Below are 13,985 nucleotides of genomic sequence, written 5' to 3'. Positions count from 1 at the left end.
CTGTGTGTGTGTGTGTCTATGTGTCGACACTCATGCCATAAGGTTTAAGTGGAGGTCAGAAGGCAACAATTGAAAGTCAGTTCTATCTTCTCTCCTCTGTAAGGGTCAAACTCATGTCTTTGAGCTTTGTGGTAAATCACTTTACCTTCTGAGTAATTTCACTAGCCTCATGCACAAAATTTAAAATTTAAGGAAATTGTAAAGACTTGTGAGAAATATGTGCTTAATGAAAATATATATAGAAACATTCAGTTGGGTTCCACAGCAAAAATGGTAAAAAGAAAGGGCTAGGGCTGTCTGTACATTAGTAGAAATAAATAAAGAGCAGCATTAAATAAAATATTGGTTTCTTATATGAAATACGAATGTTGAAGTAGCTATAATAAATATAAGTATAAAATGACATAAATTATTTGACAAAGTATCACAAGTAAATAAGTAAGATGCTGCGAAGTATTTTTTTTATGTACTACTTAATACAAATAGGAAACTGCAAAGGTCCCAAGCATGTAACTCTGTAACTAAATGGAAATGCACTTGAAAGACTTTAAGCCAATTTATAAAATGTAATATAAAATGACTTAACTTGATAAGTACAAAGTTAGGTATAAAGCTTGATAGATTCTATAAACTATATTAAAACAAAAATTATTGGAAATAAATATCCATTCATACCAATGATTAATTTAAAATGTAGAGACCACAAATTAAAATATCATATGTAGGTATACCTGCCCAACCTAGAGTTCTTGTACAGTACTATCATAAGATTTTAAAACAGAAAATTTTGCATAAATTATTACTGGAGATGCTACCTATATTCCTTGCCTTCCTAAGATGACGCATACGTTAATTAACAAGGAATTAAATTAAATCACATATTCTACAAATTTTCTTAATTGTAAAAGCATAATTTAAGAAGACCATTTAGTCATTTATTGCTTATGAATCCATATTTTAAATGCATTAAAACTTTATATTTTAAATTCTCCAATGACGAACTGTGTCCTTGGCTTTTATAAAGAGATGTTATAACTGAATTAATCTGGTCACATTCACCATATTATTATGGAATCCAACAAATTAAAGTTCCTAGGTTAAAATTAAAGAACTCTAGGTTGGGCAGGTATACCTACAAATGATATTTTAATTTGTGGTCTTTACATTTTAAATTAATCATTGGTATGAATGGAATAAATACCAAAGAGCAAAACAACTCTTTTAGAAAAAAATGTATTTCCATTTGCTTTAATCAAACTGCGAAGATGACATATTGTTTACTGAAATGCTATTTTAAGATGATATAGTCATTAGAAATCCCGTCATTTGTTTATCCTGGATGAATTAAGCAAATAACCCTTTAATTTTATATGATATCTGACTCAGGAATTTACAATGTTGTCTTTACATAGATGTGAAGCTTAGGATCAATACTTGACATAGTGTCTTACAAGAGTTAAATGAGATACCACATTCCTCAAAAGACCACAGACTGGCAGACAATCCAGCAGATTGCAGCTGCTGCTATCACATATTTTCTGTATCAGAGAACCTGAAATAATAAACCAATGGATATCTCAAAAGTGGATACTAATAAAAATACTGTCTATTATTTCCATAGAACTCTCCTAGAAACACCTTAAAGCACATCCTTTTAAATATTTCAACAAGTCCTCAAACTTTGTGGTCTCTTAGATTTTAAACATGAGTCATAGTAGATATTTGCCCACTAATCTTACAGTAAATTATTTGGTTCCAGTGTTACAGTGGTCTAAGAATGAGCCAAGTTCCTTCATTAACTGATTAACTACATCTCCCTGAGCCCTGGTTTAATCTCTCTTAAGATGAGATCTGTTTTTTTTTTTACTAAATTTCTCCTGACACAAAAATTTCACAAAATCATCTTTATCCCTCAACTAGAATTTTTTCACCTAAAACTTAAAGAAATGATTTTATTTCTCTTACATTTTTCAAAACATATGGTGAGAGTTATGTTACCCAAATACTTTAGAAGATGAGGCTATCTCTGAGCAGGTATTCTGGAACATTCAATGTTTTCAAGTTTTGGTCAGACTCTTCAGAGGACTGCAACTCATGCTTACTCTTAGTCCTGGGCTAATCTTCCTCTTTCTCAGGAAGCTGCAAATGCTTGGACAGTATGAGTCTAGTTTTTGGGTTTAGTGAAAACAAAGAAGATAATCTTTATGAAAGGAGTAGATTAAGTCTATGAACAAAAGTCTGATTTTATTCTCCTATCTACTGTAAAATGGTCTACTATCTACTATCTATCTACCCATCAATCAATCTACTATCTATTCATCTATCTACTGTCTATCTATCTCCATCCAACATCTAGCTATTTATCTATGTATCCATGTATCTATGTATCTATATATTTATCTGTGGAGCAGTGATTTGTTCAGGTAACCTAGGCCTAGTCAAGTAATAGGCCTAGAACTCTGGAACCCCAGTGGGCAGTTTCTACTTGCAAGGGGTGGAAGGAGTTCAGCTATAATTCCTGGGTCTTTGGCCCCTGTTTCAGTCACAGCCTCTCACAGCTGCCTCCACAGATGTGTGCTCTGTCAGGTAGACAATGCCCAAGCTCCAGGCATTCTAGCTGGATCCCACCCCCAGTCATCTGACCACAGCCAGGGATGGCTCACCACACAGATAGCCACGTCTCACACAATATAAGGGGTGCTTCCCCCTTCCCTTTCTCTTGCCTTCTTCTCTCTCTCTCTCTCTTGCTCTTTGTCTTCTCTCTTTCTCTCCTCTCTTGCTCTCTTATTTCCTTTCTTTCCTTTCTCTCTCTCTCCTTCTCTTCTCCTCTCCTTCCTCTCCTTTCTTTCTCTCTACATGACTGGCCTATTTTCTCTTTTCTATAATAAAATATCTCACTTATGCATAGCCTCCTTTTAACTAACACACCATGCAGCCCAGGCATCAGCAGTAGAGAGCCCCAGGCCTCAGCAGAGAGACACAGGCCCACATCTATGTATGTATGTATGTATGTATGTATGTATGTATGTATGTATGTATGTATATATGTTTGTATGTATGTTTGTTTGTATGTATGTATGTATATATGTATGTATGCATGTATCTATCTATCTATCTCTATCCATCCATCATCAATTTATGTATGTATATATGTATGTATCTATCTATATATTTATTAATCTATCTATTATTTATCATATATCATCAATATGTCATGTCAAAAATTAAGATAATAGAATGTTTGATATGGTATACATCAAATTAGGCCACACAATCCATAAGGATACACTATGAGCTTAGCATGTTACTTCTGTTTGACTAAAATGTTTCCTTCAATACCAAGGCAGAATGAACTTTTGTGAAGCTAAGAAATGCTTAATTTCAATTATAAGTGTATATCAATGTTTTCTTCCACATTGTCCAGAAATAATGTTACCATATGGAAAAAAGTATCTGTGATTTAACAAGATTTTACCCCAAGAATAATAATGGTATACTGTTATTGACAAAGAAGTAAGACTGGATCTCAGGTACTCAAATTACTCACTGTTTTGGCTAACATTTAGAAGGCTCTTCCTAAATTTTCTCACATTAATTCAGTTCATCAAGAAGAATTCCAACATCCATGTAACGAGTAGTAATTACTTACATGGTTGTTTTCCTTGCTAATTTTTGCAGGAACTTTTGGTTTCAATATGATATGACACACCAGAGGTGTTCCTTAATATGTATGCATAATATAAAACTCTCATGTTTAATTTTCACATACTATATAAATGATAATATTGTGGTGTGCATCTGTGTAATAATTTGCACTCCATTAAACATAATTTGAAGTATTTTAGACATTTTAAGCTATAATTGATATGTAGATAAGCCACTGATTTTTGGCTATTTCATATCTTTGTTGGTACTTGAAGTTTTAGAAGCCACAGCTTCTTCAAAGTTCCTCAAACCACAGAAATTTAATGAACAGTAATGAACATTATAATGTTACTTACTATTTGCTATTGGGTCAGTCTGTGGAAATGTAGCATAATAATGACTTTCCAGAAAAATAGTGTCTGAAATAATACAATTTACTCACCAAAAATTGTAACCCAACACTTGATGAATGATGCTTTAATGTTATAATGCTAATTTATATCCCTGGAAATTAACAAATGTTTTATTAAAATGGGCTTTATATTATCAGTAAATTACATTGCCAGCATATTTATTACTGTGAAACCTTTTCATAATACATTTTATTTCTTAGCTATATTATCCATGATATATACAAGAGGAACAATGTAAGCAAATTTTCAGGAGTGACAGTCATTTTATCATCACCAACTAATCTCAATTGAATGATTAATGGAATCGTTTATGGTTTTGCTCCACAGCCACTGGATCAAGTAGAATTTAAACAGACCTAAAATTAGCTCCAGGGTCAGTCTAACAAATGTTAAGTGAAGTTATCAAAATACTCTCATTCTCCATGCATTTGTGATGCTTTTTTTTATATTTCAATTTTGCCAAGAAACATAGTATGGATTCTCTTTTTTATATAATTTCAATAAAGCCTTTTAGAGAGCAGGGGTTGAAGGGACAGACTACATCAGCAAAATCCCACTCAATGTTTAAGCCTTCATGCAGAGAACATTCTACAAGACGGTGTTTCAAGCAAATGATGGCAATGTTTAATGAACCCAATTCTTCATCTCATTTAGCTCATAATGATTCATTTAGTCATGCTCTAGCTAAAAAAGTTTTGAAGTACAATTAGAGACAAAAATATTACTGTTAATGATAGAATCATTCACTGTCAGTTCATTTTATTTTATTTTTTCTCTTAAACTTGTTGCATATAAAAATACCTTGGATAATATATAAATATATATTTCCTGTGATTAAACTTATTTTTATAACAGTTTTTATTTGCTCACACAGAAAATATTTCTATTGAAAAATCTGGAAACATTCTAATCATACTAAATTTCATCATTAATTGTTGCACTGAGGGACAGGAGCAACATTGCTAGACACATAGTCATTTCCTTTTTGGATGTTTATAATTAGTAGTATAATAAGAACAACACATTTATGTATTGAGTAGTAAATTTATTGATGACCTTAAGGATGCAAACTAGGCACAAAGCAGCATATTTTTCATGACTTATTATTTAATTATCTATGGGGTGGGGTTCACATCACAGCTATAGAAAGGTCTGTATAGATGCCCCAGCCCACCCCTGGTTTTCGAATAGATTGGGTTTACATCCACCCTTGTAATTACATGTATGATTTGATCAGAAAAAATTCACTATATGTGAGTTTTGCAGTTTGAATTCTTATAGTTTTATAAAAATAATAGACAATTTGACCAAAAGAAAAATCTCAATTAATATAAAGATTGCCAGCTGTCAAGAAAAATTTATAAAGCAAACTGATGAAGCATCCATTCAATATTTGGAAATGTAATTATACAAAAAAAAATATAGGTGTCTAAGTCACATTGACTCAAGTGCACATGCACACGTGCATGTACACACACACACACACACACACACACACACACACACTTTCACAAAACTATTGAGAGTACAAACCAGTTTTATCAATAAAATAGAAAGCAGTTTGTTCGCACAGTTGTAAGGGAAAATCTATGAACTCCAGAAGTAAAGATATTTCATGTGTTGGGTATGATTGTGTGTGTGTGTGTGTGTGTGTGTAAGCATATAGTTTGATCAATCTATTGTATCAGGTATTAGAAAATATAAGGCTGCAGTGATTTCGGTTTCTACTTGACTCAATACTGGTGTATGTAATATTCCTAACATTTTCAAAGATGTACATTCAGGATGCTCCTGTATAAGAAAAACAACAAACAAACAAACAAATAAACAAACAAATACCCAGCTTCACATCTGAGAACCTTCAGCATGGGTTATCTTCTCTTATAATAATGTTTGAAATCTTGGATGCTTGAAAACTGGTCCTTTCTCTTAGAGAACATTTTTCTTTGCACTTCTAATAAAACAAATATATTCTTGGGAAATAAAAGTCCATTCCTATCCACTCAAAGTTAAAATCAACATATGAAATCTCAACTTCTGCTGGTAAGAAAAAGTTCTATGTAATATTTTTGTATCTGGTGGAAAATTAGAAACTACTGAAATAAGCATTAATCAGATATTTGAATGAAAAACATTTAAAGTATTTTAAAATATCAAATTACTATTTTACATCTGAATGGCTTATAGAACACCATGAATCAAAATTATTTAATTATTTTTTCTATGCCTTCATTCTTTTTTATTTAGACTAGTAGGAGGTTTTATATCTGGAGTCTTTGACCTATCTGGTCTCAGGTTCTTGGTATAATTGAGTATAACATGTGAGTTCTACTTTATGGAGAGGGCCTTAAGTCCTATGACAAAGTGCTTGATTGCTCCCTTACATATTTTAGGCAGGGCACTGTTCTATGTCACTGAACTAGCAGATGGGTAAGAATGATGATTGCTTTCATCTCTGGTACTATGAAGAGCATCTTCCAGCAGTATAAACACTAATATATAAAGATGAAGCTTCTTTATGAAGCTTGATTTCTCAGGGTTTGATGAAATAAACAAGTATTGTCTTTAGCAAGAGGACCTTACTGCTAGGTTGTGGAGGGTAACCAATAATAGCCTTGGCAATAGCCCACAATGTTTAAGGGTATTTTTGGTACTCCTGTGTTCAAATACCCAGCAAGTTATAACCCATTCTGATACTAGAGATTTAACTTTATAACATATGATGTGTAATTAGAAAAATATTATGTGATAATTTCATTTAAATCCTATGTATTTAGAATGACTCTTTAGTAGTAGGTTCCCAAATGATATTAGTTATCTCCTGATATTTCCTTCTTTACCCTGTTCTTCTATTCCGTTCCCCATTTAATCTTCCTCTTTTAGTTTCTTCTTTATCTCTTTACTATATTATACTCTATTTTCCCTTTTATGGAATGAGCCATTACCACATTATTCTAAGGGAGACACATATATCTAAAGTTTAATAGCTAGAGAAAAAGGAAAGAAAATAAAATAAAATACAAATTTCATTTATTATATTGTTTCACTGTGAAGTTCTAAATGTAGAAAGAATCATTCTAGACCATTAAAAAGAACTGAAACATAAAAAAAGCTAGTAACTATGTATTTTTATAAATGCAATGTATGTTATTGTGGGTCTGATTAACCTCATCATGGTTATTATTTCTAGCTAGCATGCATTTACCTTCAAATTTCATTATTTCATTTTATTAACAATTCAATAATATTTCATTATGTAAATGCCATTTTTATTCATTCTCAGATGATTTGTATCTATCTAGGCTGTTTCCAATTTCTGGTTACTATGAATAGTGAATCAAGGAACACGGATGAACAAATATTTTGTAGTAAGGTATAGAGTCCTTTGTCTTCATGCCCGAGATTGGTATAGCTGGATGTTGGAGATCAATTTTTATATTTTTGAGGAACATCCACAATTATTCTATAGTGACTATATCAATTTTCTGTTAAAAGCAGTGAATAAGTTTTCCCCTTCACCATAGTGTAATAGTGTGTTTTTATTTGAATACAGTAATGTCCCCATAAGATTATAAAGGAGACCATAAGTGTCTCCTTTATGTATACAGTGAAATTTTCTTCTGCTTCCTTTTATTGAAAATAGACTCTATTCTTGTACAACATGAGAAAAGTACCCCTACCGGACTTCTCCCAGTTCCTCCACACCTCCCTTGCCATCTAGATTCATTCCCTTGATGTCTCATGTTAGCAAAGAGCAGGTTACTAAGAGATAGAAGTAACATATAACAAAATAAAATATAACAAGACAAGACAAAACCTATCACATCATAATTGGATAAGGCAAACCAACAGGGGAAAAATGAGCCCAAGAGAAGGCACAAGAGTCAGAAACCCATTCATTTCCATACTCAGAAGTCCCATAAGAATATTAAACTTAAAACTATAATATATATGTGCAGAGACCTGGTTCAGACCTGTGCAGCTCCTGAAGTTGCTACTTCAGTCTCTGCAGGTTCATAAAAGCCTTACTCAGGTGACTTAGAAGGCCTGTTCTCCTTGTGTCCTCAGGCCTCTCTACCTTTTATACTCTTCTGGTTTTTCTTCTTTGGGGTTTCCTGAACTCTAAAAGGGACAATTTTCATGTGGCATTTGCAAATAAAGAAGGTGATTGACAGTAGAGTCAAGTTGTTTTGGTTTATTCATATCCCGATTTAGCAAATATCTTTTCCTCAACATGGATGAGCTATGTCAGTAGTAATCTTATTTTTCATACTTCCTTAGTACTTCACTAATTTACATATCTGATAATCATGCTTTTAATGTCTAAAAGTTCCTTAGTACAAGGGAACAGCAATGAAATTCAGACATTAATCAGATACAGTCTTGCTTTCAAATAGCTTCGGATAAGATAGAAAAAAAAACCATGAGGATAGGTAAACACTATACAGTCAGAAGTATGTGGTATAAATACCTTTCAGGAACACTGAATATATAAATGAAACCTGTGATTCATAGGGGGTGTGATCCTTTCAGAAGAAACTTCAGGGCTGATGATAACACCAAGAAAACAGAATGAGATGAAAGACAGTTACTGTAGAATTTGCCTTCATCATATTTATAATTAAGGAAAGGGCATTAATATGTTTAGAGTATTTAGATTTTAATATATGACTGTGCATTGTATGTGTCTGTATGTGTGTGCATGGTGTTTTTCATAGTTTCTGCTGAGTTTCAACAAACTAATTCAGCTCTTACCTTTAGCTTTCAGGGTCACCTTTATGTGCACACATGGAAATGCATACACACACACACACACACACACACACACACACATTCACCACACACAAATACAGAGATTATCTTTCTGAAAAACACATAATTTAAGATAATAAAATGAATTAAAATTATGTAGATTTGTTTGATTCTGGTTAGCAGATGGTTTGTACATTTGGTAATGTAGAACTCAGAGGTAGTAAATTAGCTGCTTATGTATTAAAAATGATGACATCATTTTAAAATGTGGAATATCATATAAAATCAATTTTACATTTTAGTATTTATGAATAATTATCTGTTCATATTTTTAATATAACACTACTTTGACAGAATTTATATTTAATAAGGAAATATTTGAAGCACTAGAAAACTTTGGGGTAATAGTATGCTGTTAACTTATTTTGCCATATTTCAAAAAGAAAAGTAAACATGCAAGGAATAGATTTCTTTTCAGACTGACTTCATGTTTTGCTTTCATATAGATGCAGCACTAATGTGATTTTTAATATTTTTTAAAAATAATTTTTGGTATTTATTTTATGTGACTTTCTTAGAACAAATTATATCACCTTGGTACTTTACAATTGGAAACTGTATTGTAGCAAATTAAACTTTCTGTATGTTACTTCATCATTAGAACACCTAGGTTTTACACCAGTCTTTTCTTACATAGAATGGCAATTATCCTGAGTCCACCATATTACTTGAGTTTTCTTTTTATGTGACTTTTTAGTCTCTCTCTCTCACACACACACCCACAAAATCTGACAATTTCTAAATGTTCTATTATAGACTTTTCTTTTCACAAACATCTAAGTACCCATTACAGTGATTAAAATCAGTTTCATGTAGTTCCAACAGAAGAATCATCTCTCTTCCCTCAAAGAGCTATTGTAAACACTTAGCCTCCTTTATTTATGTTATTCCTACTGCAGAAGGCTTCTTTTATGATTTCTTGTCTTAGAGTCACACTGTCATGTCCCTGATCTTTATAGGTACACACTGCTTCTTTCATCTTGTTCCAATATTTGCTTCAGACATGGATGAGATTTGATTTTGACTTGGGTAGCCCATACTAAAGCAGTAACTGTCTTATCAAGATCCAAGCGCTCTCCCTGCCATCTGTGGGGAGATGACACATCTAAATAGTACAGCAGATGAGATTGTGATGTCTCTGACCACAGGGATGAAAAAAGTCTTAGATTCTTTCACCACTTTAGGAGAATTAAGAAATGCTGCCTTCTAGCCTTCTCTTCAATTTCTTTGTGACTGATATTTCTGATATTTAGGCAAACTTAGAAACATTCTAAGATACTTTATTGAGCCTCACATGATACAGTGAATAACCCCCTGCATGGCATTAACTTATCAGCAAGAAATCATCTCTGCTAAAGCTTCTCCTACAACTCTCATCATCCAAAAAGTTAGAGGCTAATGTGTGCCACCAGGGTATTGAATTCTGATGAGCAAAGTCAGACTGTGATGCTGTATGAAATTCTTTGTGAAAATGACCTCTGCAGTTAGGAGGGGATTTTCTCTTTCACTACTGGGTCACTCTCAGGGTTACATCAAAAGGTTGTAACATCAGAATGCCACAATTCAAATCTGTAGCAAGCTTTGCTATTATTAAACAACTTTGGGAAGCTTTGATACTTAACTTCTGTGGATCAAAGATTTATTATCTTGAAGAGGCAGGTAGCTGGATGTTAGTTACATTACAGTGTTTTAAATAAATGTCAAGCATATCAAGTCCTGATTTAAAATAAGAAAGCAAAGATTACTAACTCATTTTTAGCCTAAGTAATTTTTCTATGAGGAAACAAATAATAGACTTGTACTGAAGTGTAATTGTTGTGATATTCCTTGATATTGGTTAAGCCTAGGCATGGTTTTAACATGTTTCACTTCTATTTACATATCAACCTGCCATAGGAAAAAAACCTAAGTGACCAATATTGCATGGCATTTTCTCTTAAAACATTCAAATACTTATCTAATGGTTTCATTAGATGTAAAAGTGTTAACCAAATTTAATTGTTTAATTTAATGGTTTAATTGTTTTATATGATGTAAGTAATTTAGGTAGGGTATATTTTTTTGTTGTTGAAGTATAAGTTGTGATATTTGGGTATAAGGCTACCAAATAAGAAGACCTTGCAGTAGATAGAACTTAACAGGATCATTCTCAGTTCTTCAATGTGTAGAGAATGAGAGACTTTGGAATTTGTACCCATAATTAGAACAGCTGAACCAACTCAGGGATCTTCATGGTGGGAGGTTGTGTGTGCAATGTTTTTAAGAGGTTGTGGAATAATATAAAGGAAATGTTGTTTTCCACACAGGGAAGTTGCATGCCTGAACTCAATTGTGACAGCATGTACAAGGTGTGTACAAGATCAAGCCATATAAAATAGCAGGGAAGGAGGAAGACAGTATGAAAATCCAACACTAGCTGAAGTGCTACTGTCATTTGATAGCTTCTTGGAGAAGGGCAGTTTCTTTAATGACTTAACCCCTGGTGTTAGGTCAACCACATATGAAGAAGGAGAACACTACTGTCAAGACCACTTGAAAATGATCATAATACCTGTTTAATTAAAACTCTTGGTGACTGTTCAGTGCAAACTGGTCAACATTGAAGCTATATACACTCAAACAACAAAAATAGACTCAGCAGATAGTGTATATGTGCATTTGTATCCAAATGGATACATAATCATATATATATATACATATATATGTATGTATATATAATTATGTACAAAAAGGAGTTATCAGCTTGCAAGTGAGGACCTGGGAAATTCAAAAGATGGAAGCTGGGAGGAAAGGGATGTGAATGTAATATAATCCTATTTCATTTGAAATATATTTAAGTTTAAAAACAGTAAATAAAATATTATCTTTTTATAGTAACAAACCTATTTGACCACATTGCCTTATAAACAATACTCTTTGATATATTTTTTTTCTGTTTATGTCATTCTCCTTCTTAGAGATTTGAAACCTCAATTGTAACAAATACCTTGTTTGTAGTTCTTCTGGACAGTAGGTATTTTCATCCTTATTTTGGACACACTAGAATCAATTGTTTATTCTTCATAATTATCTCAGTATCTCAGTATCCCTATATCAACCCTGACATTGTAATGTCCCATTGTGATTATCTCTCAACAAATGTTGTAAAGCACTAAAGATAGATTTTTGACAGCTGAAATGGTGAGCATTTTAAAATTTACATAGGTTCTATCTGTGGAAATATCCACAGTATATAAGAGTTTATATACCTCAATATCCTTGACTGTGTTACACTTACATACCAATAAAAACATATGATTAGGAAATGTTATGTCAAGAAAGCATTTAATATATCTAGTCTTCTAAATATCCTAGTATAACCTAGGTTAGCCTTGGAAAAACCTACTGGCCTTTAGCTTGGAAAAAATGTATATAATACAAAAATTATTATATAGGATAGAATTTAGTATCTCATATAATTTAATAATTGCATCCATAATCATTGGTAGCACAGTGTACTATAGATCTAAACTTAAAATCTGAAACATGCTTTCTACTTCATGGTCATCAATTTTCCTATAACATAAATTGGAAAATTGTAAGTTGAGCCACTGGAGATCATTTACATTTTTATTTGTATACATACCTAATTGTGATAGAAGTTTATTTAAATATTAGGCCCAGTAAGTGATCATAGTGATTCATGATAATACAGGACAAGTATAAAAGTAAATATAATATGTAGAAGAACTTTAATCTAGCAACTTGACTGTTCTAGCAAGTGATCACACTCAAAGGCCTTACATCTCTATGATTTGGCTGGAATGATATACCTTTATTCCTACTGGGGAATATAGACACACCCTTAGTACATACCTTCAATCTCCAATGAAGGTAAAAGGAGGAAGCCGCCATGGGTGAAAATGATGTCTAATTGGGGGGCAGAAAACGTGTTGAATCAGAAAAAGACAGAATAAGTCAAAGTTAGGATATGCTGAACTCTCATGAGAAGCGATGGGAAAGAGAGGATTTAAGAGAGCATCATAGAGACAGAAAGAGAGGGAAAGGGAGAGAGATAGAGAACAAAGTAAGAAAGAGGTACAAAAAGAGAGGAGGTAATTTTACTGGGACAGTTTTACTGAAACAAGTTGCAGGTGAAGACAGAATGAGCCAGAGAATGAGAAGGAGTTAGAAGATTAGAACAGATTGCCAATTTAAGCTTGAGGCCAAGCAGAGCAATTCAGCAAGAAGCAGAGGGAATCCAGTTTGAATCAGTAAGCCTGGAGAGGAGTTTGGGACAGAATAGTTGAGTTGAACCAGTCAGCCAGAGTTCAGAAATATCTAGAAAGGTTGAGCTTATTCATTAGTAAGCCTCCCAGATGACAAAACTGGTAAATAAATATTACTTTTAAAATAATAAATATACTCTCACCTCTTGCTCCCCACCTCTCCCTCCCTTCCCCCTCTCTCCACGTGGCCATGGCCGGCCTCTACTTTTCTATCTTCTCTCTCTCTCTTTTCTACAATAAAATGCCTTAAGACCAAAAAAAAAAAATAATAAATATATAAATATGTTCTCTCAAAGTAGCTTATTGTTTTTATCTTTCAATTGCCAGGACATGACTCAGAGCTTCAAGTTATATCTAAATTGCCAACATGACTTCTTTTCCACTTTGGAACTATTATTAACTAAAATGAGGATAATTTTTATATAGCATAATGATTATTACTAAGTGACTAGTGGGTGAATCGCATACAGGTCATGGATAAGTTGCATGTGGAACTGGTTCACATCCTGAGCAGAACAAGCATGAAACATTCAGAAAGGTGTTATCTCACAGTGTGGATTGGTATGCAATTTAAATCATGATTCTTTCCAGTCTCTAGATGTGTCTAGTTAGTGTTCTGAAGCTGTGGATGATCATAAATTACTGAAGTTATAAAATTCAACACATTAAAAAAGAAAGTCCTACTATATTATTGAAAATGGACTTTAATTTTGGAGAAGAATTTCATGTTGAAAGCTTGAAATAGTTCTGTACTGGGAAATCTTCATACAGACAAAAAGAAAAAGAAAAGATATGAGGTCTATTTCAAAGGTACACCTTGAATCTTAATACTAGGACATTTTAGGCA

This window comes from Mastomys coucha, unplaced genomic scaffold, assembly GCF_008632895.1.
Source record: "Mastomys coucha isolate ucsf_1 unplaced genomic scaffold, UCSF_Mcou_1 pScaffold12, whole genome shotgun sequence".
Taxonomy (NCBI): domain Eukaryota; kingdom Metazoa; phylum Chordata; class Mammalia; order Rodentia; family Muridae; genus Mastomys; species Mastomys coucha.
The sequence above is the reverse complement of the archived record's forward strand: the minus strand, read 5'-3'. Positions refer to the sequence as shown.